Source organism: Bufo gargarizans, chromosome 1 (assembly GCF_014858855.1).
Source record: "Bufo gargarizans isolate SCDJY-AF-19 chromosome 1, ASM1485885v1, whole genome shotgun sequence".
NCBI lineage: Eukaryota > Metazoa > Chordata > Amphibia > Anura > Bufonidae > Bufo > Bufo gargarizans.
Window position 1 is genome coordinate 30,458,805 of NC_058080.1, and position 13,770 is coordinate 30,472,574.

Below are 13,770 nucleotides of genomic sequence, written 5' to 3' on the forward strand. Positions count from 1 at the left end.
AGCGACCCCTCTCTAGTAGCTATAGCCTGTAATATTATTACACTCCAGAGATACATCCAGGCCCCTCCTGAACTCCTTTATTGTACTCACCATCACCACCTCCTCAGGCAGAGAGCTCCATAGTCTCACTGCTCTTACCGTAAAGAATCCTCTTCTATGTTTGTGTACAAACCTTCCTTCCTCCAGACGCAGAGGATGTCCCCTCGTCACAGTCACAGTCCTGGGGATAAATAGATGATGGGAGTGATCTCTGTACTGACCCCTGATATATTTATACATAGTAATTAGATCTCCCCTCAGTCGTCTTTTTTCTAAAGTGAATAACCCTAATGTTGATAATCTTTCAGGGTCCTGTAGTTGCCCCATTCCAGTGATTACTTTAGTTGTCCTCCTCTGGACCCTCTCCAGCTCTGCTATGTCTGCCTTGTTCACAGGAGCCCAGAACTGTCCACAGTACTCCATGTGTGGTCTGACTAGTGATGTGTAAAGTGGTAGGACTATGTTCTCATCACCGCCATCTATGCCCCTTTGATGCAACCCATTATCTTATTGGCCTTGTCAGCAGCTGCCTGACACTGGTTTCTACAGCTTAGTTTGCTGTTCACTAACATTCCTAGGTCCTTTTCCATCTAAGTGTTAGGGCTCATTCACACGAACGTGTGCTGCCCATTGCTGTATTGCGGACTGCATTTGCAGATCCGCAATAAACGGGCACTGTTCCCTGTGCATTCCGCATCACGGATGCGGACCCATTCTCTTCAATGGGTCCGCAAATCCAGAGATTCGGAACAGAAGCATTGAACGGAACACTACGGAAGCACTACAGAGTGCTTCCTGGGCTTCCGTTCCATGCCTCCGCACCGCAAAAAGATAGAATTTGCTCTTTCTTTTTGTGGAATGGAGGGATTCGTGATTCCCATGCGGCTGGGCCACAGTCGGTGCCCGTGAATTGCGGACCACAATTTGCGGTTCACAGCATGGACACGGGCTTCACACGGTCATGTGAACGAGCCCTTCCCCAGTGCTTTACCATTTAGTATGTACTGGTGAGGTGTAGTATGTACTGGTGACTTGCATTATTCCATCCCATGTGCATAATCTTACATTTGTCAGTGTTAAACCTCGTCTGTCCAAGCCTCCAATCTATCCAGATCCATCTGCAGCTGTACACTGTCCTCTGTAGTATATGTAGCATACTATCCTCTGTAGTATATATACAGCATACTATCCTCTGTAGTATATATACAGTATACTGCCCTCTGTAGTATATATACAGTATACTGTCCTCTGTAGTATATATACAGTATACTGCCCTCTGTAGTATATATACAGTATACTGTCCTCTGTAGTATATGTACTATACTGCCCTCTGTAGTATATATACAGATACAGTATACTGTCCTCTGTAGTATATACACAGTATACTGTCCTCTGTAGTAGTCATATACCGTATACTGTCCTCTGTAATATATATACAGTATACTGCCCTCTGTAGTATATATACAGTATACTGCCCTCTGTAGTATATATACAGATACAGTATACTGTCCTCTGTAGTATATACACAGTACACTGTCCTCTGTAGTATATATACAGTATACTGTCCTCTGTAGTATATATACAATATACTGGCCTCTGTGATATATATATATATATATATATATATATATACATACACACAGTATACTGTCCTCTGTAATATAGATAGAGTATACTGCCCTCTGTAATATACAGTCATGTGAAAAAATTAGGACACCCTTTGAAAGCATGTGTTTTTTTTGTAACATTTTTAATAAAAGGTTATTTCATCTCCGTTTCAACAATACAGAGAGATTAAAGTAATCCAACTAAACAAAGAAAACTGAAGAAAAGTCTTTTCAAGATCTTCTGTAAATGTCATTCTACAAAAATGCCTATTCTAACTGAGGAAAAAGATAGGACACCCTTGCCCCTAATAGCGAGTGTTACCTCCTTTGGCTGAAATAACTGCAGTGAGACGGTTCTTGTAGCCATCTACCAGTCTTCGACATCGGTCTGAGGAAATTTTACCCCACTCCTCAATGCAGAACTTTTTCAGCTGTGAGATGTTTGAGGGGTTTCTTGCACGTACAGCCCTTTTCAAGTCACCCCACAGCATCTCAATGGGATTCAAATCTGGACTTTGACTTGGCCATTCCAGGACTCTCCATTTCTTCTTTTTCAGCCAATCTTTGGTTGATTTACTAGTATGTTTTGGGTCATTGTCATGTTGCATGGTCCAGTTCCGCTTCAGCTTTAATTTTCTAACTGATGGTCTCACATGTTCTTCAAGCACCTTCTGATACACAGTAGAATTCATCGTGGATTCTATGATGGTGAGCTGACCAGGTCCTGCTGCAGCAAAGCAGCCCCAAACCATGACACTTCCACCTCCATGCTTCACAGTTGGTATGAGGTTCTTTTCTTGGAATGCTGTGTTTGGTTTACGCCAAACATGTCCTCTGCTGTTGTGTCCAAATAATTCAATTTTGGACTCATCTGTCCAAAGAACATTATTCCAGAAGTCCTGGTCTTTGTCAACTTTATCTCTGGCAAATGTCAGTCTGGCCTCGATGTTTCTCTTGGAAAGCAAAGGTTTCCTCCTTGCACACCTCCCATGCAAGTTAAACTTGTACAGTCTCTTTCTGATTGTAGAGGCATGTACTTCTACATCAACAGTAGCCAGAGCCTGCTGTAGTTCTCGAGATGACACTTTAGGGTTTTTGGAGACCGCTTTTAGCATCTTGCGGTCTGCTCTTGGGGTGAACTTGCTGGGGCGACCAGTCCTGGGCATGTTGGCAGTTGTTTTGAAAGCCCTCCACTTGTAGACTATCTTCCGGACAGTGGAATGGCTGATTTCAAAATCTTTTGAGATCTTTTTAAATCCCTTCCCAGACTCATAGGCTGCTACAATCTTTTTTCTGAAGTCCTCTGACAGCTCTTTTGCTCTCACCATGGTGCTCACTCTCACTTCAACAGTCAGGAGCACACCAAACTAAATGTCTGAGGTTTAAATAGGGCAAGCCTCATTCAACATGCAGAGTAACGATCTACTAATTATGTGCACCTGGTGTGATATACCTGTGTGAGATCTGAGCCAATTTAAGAGGGAATACATGTGAGGGTGTCCTATCTTTTTCCTCAGTTAGAATAGGCATTTTTGTAGAATGACATTTACAGAAGATCTTGAAAAGACTTTTCTTCAGTTTTCTTTGTTTAGTTGGATTACTTTAATCTCTCTGTATTGTTGAAACGGAGATGAAATAACCTTTTATTAAAAATGTTACAAAAAAACACATGCTTTCAAAGGGTGTCCTAATTTTTTCACATGACTGTATATATATATATATATATATATATATACACAGCATACTGTCCTCTGTAGTATATAAATAGTATACTGCCATCTGTAGTCTATATCTATATATATATATATATATATATATATATATATATATATATATATACTCACCTAAAGAATTATTAGGAACACCATACTAATACGGTGTTGGACCCCCTTTTGCCTTAAGAACTGCCTTAATTCTACGTGGCATTGATTCAACAAGGTGCTGATAGCATCTTTAGAAATGTTGGCCCATATTGATAGGATAGCATCTTGCAGTTGATGGAGATTTGAGGCATGCACATCCAGGGCACAAAGCTCCCGTTCCACCACATCCCAAAGATGCTCTATTGGGTTGAGATCTGGTGACTGTGGGGCCATTTTAGTGCAGAGAACTCATTGTCATGTTCAAGAAACCAATTTGAAATGATTCGAGCTTTGTGACATGGTGCATTATCCTGCTGGAAGTAGCCATCAGAGGATGGGTACATGGTGGTCATGAAGGGATGGACATGGTCAGAAACAATGCTCAGGTAGCCCGTGGCATTTAAACAATGGCCAATTGGCACTAAGGGGCCTAAAGTGTGCCCAGAAAACATCCCCCACACCATTACACCAGCACCACCAGCCTGCACAGTGGTAACAAGGCATGATGGACACATGTTCTCATTCTGTTTACGCCAAATTCGGACTCTACCATTTGAATGTCTCAACAGAAATCGAGACTCATCAGACCAGGCAAAATTTTTCCAGTCTTTTGGTGAGCTTGTGCAAATTGTAGCCTCTTTTTCCTATTTGTAGTGGAGATAAGTGGTACCCGGTGGGGTCTTCTGCTGTTGTAGCCCATCCGCCTCAAGGTTGTGTGTGTTGTGGCTTCACAAATGCTTTGCTGCATACCTCGGTTGTAACGAGTGGTTATTTCAGTTAACGTTGCTCTTCTATCAGCTTGAATCAGTCGGCCCATTCTCCTCTGACCTCTAGCATCAACAAGGCATTTTCGCCCACAGGACTGCCGCATACTGGATGTTTTTCCCTTTTCACACCATTCTTTGTAAACCCTAGAAATGGTTGTGCGTGAAAATCCCAGTAACTGAGCAGATTGTGAAATACTCAGACCGGCCCGTCTGGCAACAACAACCATGCCACGCTCAAAATTGCTTAAATCACATTTCTTTCCCATTCTGACATTCAGTTTGGAGTTCAGGAGATTGTCTTGACCAGGACCACAACCCTACATGCATCGAAGAAACTGCCATGTGATTGGTTGACTAGATAATCGCATTAATGAGAAAAAGAACAGGTGTTCCTAAGAATTCTTTAGTAGGTGAGTGTATATACACACATACACACACACACAGTATACTGTCCTCTGCAGTATATAAACAGTATACTGCCCTCTGTAGTATATACAGTATATATATATATATATATATCACAAGAAAAAATGGCGGCACTGATGCAAAAACCGTTATGGTAAGGGTGCACGTCTCCAGGGGAATAGGTTTCTTACCCCAATAGATAATCAAAAAAAGATGGGCGGCACTCCGATGAAAAGAGCAAAGGAACTTTAATCACCCACGGTGGTGCAACGTTTCGGTTCCACACAGCTTGAAAAAGGTTCTAGTGTGGAACCGAAACGTTGCACCACCGTGGGTGATTAAAGTTCCTTTGCTCTTTTCATCGGAGTGCCGCCCATCTTTTTTTGATTATATATATATATATATATACAGTATACTGTCCTCTGTAGTATATATAGTATACTTTCCTCTGTAGTATACAGTGCCTTGCAAAAGTATGCACCCCCCTTGACTTTTTTTTGCATTTTGTTACATTACAGCCTTAAGTTCAATGTTTTGTTGATCAGAATTTTATGTGATGGATCAGAACACAATAGTCTAAGTCGGTGAAGTGAAATGAGAAAAATATATAAATAAAACTATTGTTTAGAAATAGAAAACAGAAAATTGCCCTGTGCGTATGTTTTCACCCACTTTGTTAGGAAGCCGATAAAAAGCTCTGGTGCAACTAATTACCTTCAGAAGTCACATAATTAGTGAAATGATGTCACCTGTGTGCAATCTAGTGTCACATGATCTGTCATTACATATGCAAACACACACACACCTTTTTTGAAAGGCCCCAAAGGCTACAACACCTAAGCAAGAGGCATCACTAATTAAACACTGCCATGAAGACCAAGGAACTCTCCAAACAAGTAATGTTGAGAAGTACAAGTCAGGGCTAGGTTATAAAAAAAAATATCCAAATCTTTTATGATCCCCAGGAGCTCCATCAAATCTATTACAACCAAATGTAAAGAACATGGCACAACAACAAACCTGTCTAGAGACGGCCGCCCACCAAAACTCACAGATCGGGCAAGGAGGGCATTAATCAGAGAGGCAGCACGGAGACCTCAGGTAACCCTGGAGGAGCTGCAGAGTTCCCCAGCAGAGACTGGAGTATCTGTACATAGAACGACAATAAGTCGTACGCTTCATAGAGTAGGACTTTATGGCAAAGTGTCCAGAAGAAAGCAATTACTTTCCAATAAAAACAAACAGGCACGTTGTGAGTTTGTGAGAAGGCATGTGGGAGACTCCCAAAATGTATGGAGGAAGGGGCTCTGATCTGAGGAGACTAAAATTGATCTTTTCGGCCATTAAAGAAAACGCTGTGTGTGGCACAAACCCAACACATCACATCACCTAAATAACACCGTCCCCACAGTGAGACATGGTGGTGGCAGCATCATACTGGGGGGATGGGAAACTGGTCAGAGCTGAGGGAAAGATGGATGGTGCTAAATACAGGGATATTCTTGAGCAAAACCTGTCCCACTCTGTGCGTGATCTGAGGCTAGGACGGAGGCTCACCTTCCAGCAGGACAATGCCCCCAAACACACGGCTAAAGCAACACTTGGGTGGTTTAAGGGGAAACATGTAAATGTGTTGGAATGGCTGAGTCACAGCCCAGATCTTAATCCAATAGAATATCTGTAGGCAGACTTTCTTTTTTTTTCTTTTTAAAATCTTTTTATTGAATTTAAAACAGGAGTTGATTATACTTCAGCACTACAAAAACATATTTTGTATAATGAATAAGACAATGCTTAAATATAGTGTTATAAAGTCCGGTACAAGTAAGCTTAAAAGGAAAGCTGACAGTATAACAATACTACACCGACAGGGGCATGGAATACTGATAAGAGACAGAACAGAGTACTGCCAGGGCTCTTTTTTCATATACTGTGGATGAAAATGTCTGAAAACTTGAGCTATTAACCGGTACCTATAATTGCCCCGACGATAGGTCATTGCTAAATCCAATTCTTGTACAGACAAATAGCAAATAGTAATACAGTGATAGGAGCCAAACTCCAATGTAGTAACCTGAGTCAGAACTTAAACTCTCCATAAAAATGTAGTTGAAGAAAATGAACAAACAAGGACAGAGGGAGTGAAGAGGGGGAGAGGTGGGGGGGACTTAGGACGAGGGATGTAAGGGAGATCTTGATTTTCGTGTCCAGAGTGAACCGAAAAAATACATAAAGTCCAATTGGTCAGGCAACCAGCAGTGTTGTAGAGGTAAGATTTGCAGGTATTTATTCTATGACGGTGGTGACTAAGGGATCTACATACTTTTGTTTAAGTGTTGAAGGAGACCGTTTCCTTGAGCTGATGATAAGTTATGTTACCTTTCCAAGTTGTCCAAAAATTCCATATATTTGTGTAATTGTGGTGTGTTCATGATTCCCAATGAGAGAGTTCTTCCAGTCTAGCTAGAGATTCAACTTTTTCTCTCCACTTAGAAATCAATGGTAAGATAGTTGACTTCCAATTTGAAGCAATGAATAATCTCGCTGCTGCCAGCAGGATTTTCAAGAAGGAAATTTTAGGTTTTGCTAAGGTGTTTGGTAATAGAGTTAGGAGGGCGATTCTAGGACATACAGGAAGTAGAACGTCATTTAACTGAAGGATATCTCTTGTCAACTTGAAGACTGATTCCCAGTAGACTTTAATTATAGGGCATGTCCACCAGATATGTAAAATGGAACCCCTTTCTGATAGACATCTCCAACATCTGTTCGGTGTATCACCGTACATCAGACTCAATCTCACTGGGGTTAAATACAACCTTGTGTGGACTTGTGTAGGCATTTTCTTGTATAATTACACATCTAGAGATTGTCTTCAGGGCACTTAATACAATCTGTGTCTTGTTTTCAGAGAATTTCATATCTAAATCCCTCTCTCATTCCTTTACAAAGTAAAGGGAGGTTGGGTATTCTTCAAACACTGTAGCGTGTTTTTCAAAATGCACCAAACGGATATGCCACTGACTATACTAGCTAGTCATACAAGCAGATATTAAAAGCTGAGACTTTTGCCAATATATTCCTGTCAGGAACACATCGGAGCCCATCATGCACCACGTCATGGTCTCTCAGCATGGCAAGGGTCCTACCACTACGCTAACTATGGTGTGAACACGGTCTGAAGGTGATGAAATCCAGCTCACAGCCAAGCTTCCACACAACCGCATAGCAGGACAACTAATGCAATGTGAACAAAGCGAGACTGTAAGCCTCACCCATATCAGACCGTCTGATGGAGGTTACCAGGTGCAAAAGAATGTTTAAATGCCAGGTAGAGGCACATTCAATACATATAAAACAAAATCACAGAAATATAGTGGCAAATATGGGGGAACTGCTCTAACCCCAAACACTGTAGCGTGTTTTTCATGCAAAAACACAAGCTTGCTTCATTTCTATCATATAGATTTACTGTGAAATTTCTATATTAGTTGCCGAATCTCATTTGATTGTATCACAATTCAGGTTGTAAGACCGTTATTTTGATTGTTTATATTACAAATTTTACCAGTAAGTATTCACACTGTGCGGTTTTATTATTGCAAAGCACACAATCTGGCGATTGTGGGGTTAAATTGACCCAGGTATATCCTCACAGTGTGTTTCGAATTGCATGTGTAATCAATGAATCTAATTAAGAGGTGTGCCTCTGTTGTGGCAGCCTATGAGATTGGATGCTCCTCCCAGGATTTTCTGATGAGGTGCATTCCTAATCCTTTATAATGTGGGGTCACACGTAGCATGGTGCTACGACTAAGGGTACATACCCGAAACGCGTCAGCGACCATGCCGTGGATCCAGTGACTGTGTCGGTTTTATGAATTAATAAAGAAGAGCTAAGAGGACCTCCATTGTCTCCAGATACCTTTCTTCCTATTTTTGTTTGCTGCCTGCTACGGGAACACTCCCCTAGGGCCTCTGGAGCCGGGTTTATACACCACACCAGGAAGGTGAGCTGGATACAAAGTTTTTTCTAATAATGTGTTGTTGGTAAACAGAGAGAGCAGTTGAATTTTTATTGGTGTATTCGGCAACGGCTGTTTGAGTAGATTCCAATACTTCAACTCTTTGACCCACTTGCCTCATTTCTCTTTTCATTTCAGGTAGTTCTTCCAGAACTGGGTTTAATGCTTTAGATAAAGCTTGTGAAATGAAAGATCTAGATATTGGTAGGTCTGAAGATGCATCCACTAGGTCATCATCATCACTTTCTCTATCTTGATGAGATATTAACTGGCGTTGAGGTTGCTTTTGGGGGTGGATGAAGGAGCCCCCTGATTACCTTGGCTTTTTTTTCATCATAAATCTATCCAGGTCAGATTGTGATAGGGAAGGATCTCTGGACTGTTTGTGAGAGTCTTGATAAGCCCCCCTGTATCTTCCAACTTTCACCATATGTGCGTATGATCAAGCCCCTGTTGCAGCTTTACTCACTACTTCATCAGATTTTGAGAGCTCACCACATAGTTAAATCTAGAATCAGAGATGACCAACTTTAACAGACTTTATAACATGTTGTGGCTGAGGATTGTATTTCTGCAGAGTTGGCAATTAACAAATAGGGTCACTGGCCCTTTAAATATGTTGCGTGGAGAAGCAGCTTCTGAGAGGCAATATTAAAGGGAACCTGTCACAGGGATTTTGTGTATACAGCTGAGGATATGGGTTGCTAGATGGCCGCCAGCACATCCACAATACCCAGTCCCTATAGCTCTGTGTGCTTTTATTGTGTAAAAAAAACCGATTTGATACATATGCAAGTTAACCTGAGATGAGTCCTGTACGTGAGATGAGTCTCTCCACTTGAGCTAGCAGCCACTTCTATCAAAGGTTGGTGCTGCCATACTTTCACATTATATATATATATAGTATACTGTCCTCAATAGTATATATACAGTATACTGTCCTCAATAGTATATATACAGTATACTGTCCTCTGTAGTATATATATACAGTATACTGCCCTCTGTAGTATATATACAGTATACTGTCCTCAATAGTATATATACAGTATACTGTACTCTGTAGTATATATACAGTAAACTGTCCTCTGTAGTATATGTATAGTATACTGTCCTCTGTAGTGTGTGTGTGTGTGTGTGTATGTATATATATATATATATATATATATATGTGTGTGTGTGTGAATATACACAGTATACTGTCCTGTGTAGTATATATACAGTATACTGTCCTGTATAGTATATATACAGTAAACTGTCCTCTGTAGTATATTTATAGTATACTGTCCTCTGTAGTGTGTATATATACAGTATACTGTCCTCTGTAGTATATATATATACTGTATACTGTCCTGTGAAGTGTGTATATATACAGTATACTGTCCTCTGTAGTGTATATATATATATATATACATATATATATATATATATATATATATATACATAGTATACTGTCCTGTGTAGTATATATACAGTACACTGTGCCCTAAAGTATATATCTAAATATATATATAAAAGTAGAAAAATCCACAGCACATCCAAGTTGTAAAAAGTAAAAAAGACGACTTTATTCACCAGACACGCAACGTTTCGATCCGCTCAATGGGATCTTTTTCAAGCAGTGACAGTTTTCACTGCTTGAAAAAGATCCCATTGAGTGGATCGAAACGTCGCGTGTCTGGTGAATAAAGTCGTCTTTTTTACTTTTTACAACTTGGATGTGCTGTGGATTTTTCTACTTTTATATCGCTGGAGGTGGATCGCCTCCTCAGCCGCTGGCACTCCGACCGTACTGTCCAGACAGCTGTGCTGCCCACATCCTTCTACCTGTATAAATATATATATATATATATATAGATATAGATATATAGATATATATATATATATGAGTTTCTGTCTGTCTTGATGTCTGTCTGTCTGTTCTTTATGCGTGACCAAACAAATGGACCGATCTTCACCAAATTTGGCACACAGGTACATCAGGTGTCCGGGGAGGTTTTAGACCCAGTCTCAGCTCTCTAGGACGTATGTACCGTTCCTGAGATATTCCCCAAAAATTACCTGCATTCGCCAGTAGAAGCCTGCAAGTCTTTCTCTTCAAATACCAACTGCCATACACACGGTCACATGTCCCTTATCAGCCAATAGAAGCTTGCAGGCTCTTAGTCTCCACATACACATAGTTTTACTCCAGGTTTCCATAACAACCCAGCCATTTTTCTTCACTGCTGTAGGTCAGCTATAAGTCGCACAACACAGAGCACAACAACACTGCTACATGCATCCATCTTGGACAGGTTTTTTGCGACTGTCGACACCATAGCCTATCATTATAAAAATTGTTGCTCGACACATGTCATCATGTATCCCTAGCCTTAAAGGGGAATGGCACTGTTGAGGTCACTGTTAAGAGGGCAAGCGGCACTATTTAAGGGGCAGCTGCTGTGGAGGTCACTGTTAAGGGGGCAAGGGCCACTATTAAATGAGCGGGCACTATGGAGGTCATTTTTAAAGGGGCGGGCACTGTGGAGGTCACTGTTAAGGGGGCACTGGTACTATTAAATGGACAGATGCTGTAGAGATCATTGTTAAAGGGGCGGGCACTGTGGAGGTCACTGTGTCACTATTAAAGTGGTGTCCACCATGGGTGTTATTGTTAAAAGGGCAGGCTGCTGTGAAAGTCAGTGTTAAAGGGGCGGGCACTGTGGAGGTCAGTGTTAAAGGGGCGGGCACTGTGGAGGTCAGTGTTAAAGGGACGGGCACTGTGGAGGTCACTGTTAAAGAGGCAGGCACTATAGATGTCACTGTTAAAGTAGCGTTCACTGTGGATGTTATTGTTAAAAGGGCAGGCTGCTGTGAAGGTCAGTTTTAAAGGGGTGGGCACTGTTTAAGTCACTGTTAATTGGGCAGGGGCTACTATTAAAGAGGTAGCTTCTGTGAAGGTCACTGTTAAAGGGACAGGCACTGTGTTGGTCACTGTTAAAGGGGCATTCACTGAAGAGGTCACTGTTAAGGGGGAAGGTTACTGTGGAGGTCACTGTTACAGGGGTGGGTACTATGGAGGTAACTGTTAAAGGGGCATTCACAGTGGATGTTACTGTTAAGGGAGCAGGCTGCTGTGGAGGTCACTGTTAAAGCAGTGGGCACTGTGGAGGTCACTGTTAAAGGGGGCATGAGCTACTGCTAAAGGGGCAGATGCTGTGGAGGTCAATGTTAAAGGGACGGGCACTGTGTAAGTAACTGTCAAATGGGCGTTTACTGTGGATGTTACTGTTAAGGGGGCAGGCTGCTGTAGAGGTCACTGGTAAAGGGGCGGGCACTATGGAGATCACTGTTTAAGGGGTGTTCACTGTGGAGGTCACTGTTAAGGGGGCAGGCTACAGTGGTGGTCACTGTTAAAGGGGCGGGCAATGTGGAGGTCACTGTTAAGGGGGCAGGAGCTACTATTAAAGGGGCAGCTGCTGTGGAGTTCACTGTTAAAGGGGCAGGCACTTTGAAGGTCACTGTTAAAGGGGCTGTGACAAACCACCCGCCAATCCCCTTGTACTATGCCACAGTTGCCATACAGGTCTCGTCCACTAGAGACTTCTGGAGGCGAATCCACGGTGAGCACAGTAGACGTTTAAGATTGGTTGGTGTGCCCATACATGATACAATCGGAAAAATAACATTATCGATTTCACTCTGGAAATCAGATTAATTTGCTGCCACCACTCTTTGTATTGAATGGGGGCGAAGAGACCCCGGCTAGCTAATCCTAAAGGGAAGAAACGGTGATTTGCAACCTAGCTAACCAATCAACAATTTATAGAAATAAGACACTGCGGTGGTATGTCTCCTCTGAGGACTGAGTTCTTAGCATAAACCAGATAATCAAGGAACAAGGGCAGAACTGGAACGATGCAATCGTTAGTTTTACTCTAAAAACTATACACAAAAATATATACATTAAAGCTGACAGATAAATATACCGGCCGGTGAACAGATTGGTTTGGATAGAAATAGGTAAGAGGTGGAAGGGAATAGAATGTCTGTAAGTTCAGAATTACCGTGGTAGTGTCCAATAAAAGGCAAAGTCTTTGTAAGGAATAACCCAAGATGGCGGGGTGCCCGTGTCCAGCGGACGGTCGTGATGTTAGTCGACGTCAGATGGTAGAAGAAGGACGCAGGACCTGAGTGTGTCACTGTTTTTACCCACTCTGAAGCGGGGAGTGGTTATGACACGTTCAGGTCCAGCCTTGTGTAATTGGAACAGGGGCAGTCCTTTGCCCCATACGGAGAAAATCTGGCAGAATCTTTGCTTTGCCCGTTTCTCCATATCCCGTAAGTTCAATCAAGAATTAGAGTTGATATTTCTAATCAGTACAATTTTACGCATCATCTGATACCAAATATAACTGGACGACAATACAGTGTGCCTGAGAACCGTTATATCTCAGAGCGGGAGTCTCTGATTTGCCCGCGGGCTTCCTGGAAGGTGGGTTATAATAATCTAAACAATTCCTGAAGAGATTATTCATTTAGTATTTTCCTATCCTATGAAATATGAGGAAAATATGGGAAAATATGAGATCTATGGAACAGAGGGTGACTGTAAGGTCACCTTTCTCGCTGTATCATCCAGCTGTCTGATACAGATCTGTCCCTTTCTTTTGAAGCTCTCTGGTGAGGCTTAAGGTGTGAGGCTTCCTGCTGGGGTTGGAGCCGCTCCAACTACAGAAAGGGAGTTTTTATGAGGTTCTGTCAGGCGAATACAAGATTGAAGGGTACTTAACCTGGCATGGGGGCAGGAAGAGTCTTTGGCAAGGAGGCGCTAATTGTACCTCTGATCTGTGAGCTGTGCTAGCAAGGTGAATTACTTTGGGTTGAAAAAAAAGAGATTTTAACTCTTTGTGTGCAGGCAAAGGCTTTGGTGATTTTAAAACCGGACGCATTTGCAATTTCTTCGTGTTGCTGAGATCGCGAATCGTCACAGGGGCGTTCACTGTGGAGGTCACTGTTAAGCGGGCAGGCTGCTGTAGAGGTCACTGTTATAGGGGCGGGCATTGTGGATATCACTGTTAAGGGG

The 13,770-nt window shown here is 42.0% G+C and overlaps 1 pseudogene; it reads left to right on the plus strand.

The window, feature by feature from the left end:
* LOC122924031 overlaps positions 1 to 13,770 on the plus strand; it is a 92,112-nt pseudogene that overhangs the window by 67,541 nt on the left and 10,801 nt on the right.